The sequence below is a fragment of the Urocitellus parryii genome, chromosome X (assembly GCF_045843805.1).
Source record: "Urocitellus parryii isolate mUroPar1 chromosome X, mUroPar1.hap1, whole genome shotgun sequence".
Taxonomy (NCBI): domain Eukaryota; kingdom Metazoa; phylum Chordata; class Mammalia; order Rodentia; family Sciuridae; genus Urocitellus; species Urocitellus parryii.
This window is the reverse complement of record NC_135547.1, coordinates 74,993,163-74,996,310: the sequence shown is the minus strand read 5'-3', so window position 1 is coordinate 74,996,310 and position 3,148 is coordinate 74,993,163.

The window sequence follows — 3,148 nt, the reverse complement described above, 5'->3', positions numbered from 1 at the left end:
TCATGTCCCAGATCCAGTTTCTCCCTCTGGAAAATGGAGATATCATATATAACTAGCCTCAAGAATTGTGAGAATGTATTAGGCAGCATGTATAAAATTATAAATGCAGATATGCCAATAAGTATGCATAATAAGCAGCTTTGAAAGCTTCACACTAGCTATGAAGTTCTGTTGAAAGCTTTGAGGAGTTCATGAAACCCAGCTCACTCTAGGACCCTGAAAGGACTAGCTCTGGTGGGAGTAGAGAAGGTGGTGCTTTTTTGGTTTCCAGCAGTCAGGCCTCTGGGCAGACGGAACTGGGGAGAATGGAGGGAGCCAGGCTTGCTCACAGCCTCCTCAGCATCAGAGCTCCCAGCTGAGGGGGCAGGGGCGGGGGAGTAGGGGCCGGGGAGCTGGCCTAACTGGTTTTCCTTTGGTGAGTCAGCTCCTGAGGAATTTGCAGAGCTCCTCTGGTGTAGAAGTGGTGGTTTTAGTTGGGATTTTTAAAGCACTCCCACTTGGCTTTAAGAGACATAACTAAAAGCACAAGCAATTGGAAGACACATGGAAAATGACGGAAGCATAGTCTTGCAGTGCGAACTTGAGGAAATCACTCAGCTTCTCTGAACTGTTTCTTCGTAAAATTGGAATAAGGCTACCGCCTTTGCAGGGTCATTGTATGAATCAGTCATTGAGCTGATACCAACAGGAACACTTCAGTTGCCAGAGTTTATTATAAAGATTACCATTATTCATTGAATTCTCACTGCCCCATACATACACCCAGGAAAAGACAGTTCTGAGTTGTTTTTGTTTTCTTCTTTCTTTTCTTTCCTTTTCCTTCTTTGTGGTACTGGGGATTGAATGCTCTACCACCAAAACATACCCCCCCAGTTCTTTTATTTAAGGTTTATTTTGGGGGGGGGCTGGGGTTGTGGCTCAGTGGTAGAGTGCTCGCCTAGCATGTGTGAGGCCCTGGGTTTGATCCTCAGCACCACATAAAAATAAATAAAATAAAGGCATGTGTCCAACAACAGCTAAAGAAATATTTTTAAAAATGTATTTTTTGAGACGGTCTCACTAAGTTGTCCAGGCTGGTCTGGAACCTACTATGATCCTCCTGCTTCCTGAGTAGGTGGAATTTCAGGCATGCACCACCATGCCCCATTATAGCACATTCTTGAAATAACAAAGCTATAAGAGATGGAGACTAGATTTGGTTATCAGGATTCCAACCCACTTTGTCCAGTTTTCCTCTTGGGTATCAGAATGTGTGAAAGGGTTTAATTAAGATGGACCTTCTGGAAAGCCCAATCTTAAATGGACCTAGACCAAAGGGTGATCCCAACCTGGCCCGGTTTGGAAATGAACTCAGGGGGAAATTTGAGAGCAAGAAACAGTCCATGGCTAAAGGCACATTGACAACTGGAAAAGAGCTGAAAACACTGTTTGCTTTGTAGATCCACAGGGGATTGAATCTGTGCTCTACCACTTTCAGGAGCTTGTGTGTGAGGGTGAGATGAGTCCTTTATTAAGCAGTATACAAATATATTACTGGTAGTCTTCTTGCTGTCACCACCCACGAAACACAACCTCCTCCTCATCACCTGACAGCACTCTACTTGCCATCCTATAAACAAAAGGGAACTGAATCTCCTTTTCAAACCCCTCTCCTAAACTAGACTGCTGAAGCTAGAATAGGAGGGCTGAGTCATGTTCCTCTCCAAAGAAACTCTAAGTGTACCAAAGCCACAGAACAAAAGTATGTTTTCTATGCAGATCATTTGTTTCAACATATGGCTGCTTTTATAGGATATCAACCCCAGAGCTGAGGACACTCTTTTTTCTCTACCCAGAGTCAATACCTTTCAGTGTCATCTGTGCCCTTCCAGTCCTCCACACCCAGTTACCAGCAGGACTGAAGGTACCTCACTAAGCAGCCCAAACCATCATGGTGCATTTACTAAGCTGCCAGTTTCGATGGCAAGAAGGGTCCAAATGGTCTAAGGCAGCTAATTTAAGAGCTGGAGTACAACCTGAGGCTGCTCTTTACCCTTTTGAACTTTTGAGCTCTGATGCTGGGTAATTCCCTGCCCAGAATAGACAAGATGACCAGGATCCCTTCATAAGCCAGGAGATCCATAGATGTACCTCCCTATCCCCACCCGCCACAAAAGAGAGCTGATACCCACATTTCTGCACAGCCTCATGCGATAGAATGAATTTTATTACATTTAAGGGTTAGATCTGTTTCCATGAGAGGAAAGGCCCTGGCTTCATACACATTCAAGAATGACTTGTTTTTGTGGTTGTGGGAATTGAACCCAGGGGTGCTACCTATCTACCTTCCCTTTTTGAGACAGGGTCTAAGTTACCTGGTCTGGCCTCAAACTTGGTATCCTCCCATCTCAGCCTCTCATTTTGATTTTGTTTCTGGTACTGGGGATTGAACCCAGGGGCACTTTACCATTGTGTTACATCCAAAGTCCTTTTTATTTTGAGGCAGTATCTTGCCAAATTGCTGAGTTTGGCCTCAAACTTAGAAACCTCCTGACTCAGCCTCTCTTCATTGCTGGGTTTACAGAAGTGCACCGCAACACCTGGCAGAGGATGACTCTTTATACTGCTTTATCTATAGGTAAATAAAGTAGGTAGGATTAAGATTCTAATCCTTATTTTTTGAACTGTAGATTGAGCACAGGGGCACCTAATCACTGAACAACATACCCAGCCCTTTTGAGACAGGGTCTTGTTAAATTGCTCAGGATGGCTTTGAACTTGCAATGCTCCCATTTCATCCCAATGCATCCCAATTCCTGGTGATTAAGTTGCCAGGAATTACTGGTGTGTACCGCTGCACCCAGCAACTCTGACCCTTTATGATCCATTCACCTACAGCTCTAATTCCTGAAAACAGTGCTATGTGGTACAGAAAGTCTTTTTTTTGTTGTTGTTGTTTTTTTGTGCCCTCTCCTAGTAGAATGTTAGATTATTTCACATCATGTACCCAGTGGGAAGGAGAAAGTCTGGGCAGCTCTGATGCTGGGAAATTCCCTGCCCAGAATAGACATGACCAGGATCTCTTCATAAGCCAGGAGATCCACAGATGTACCTCCCTGTCCCCCTTCCCCCACAAAAAAAGGAGCTGATACCCACATTTCTGCACAGC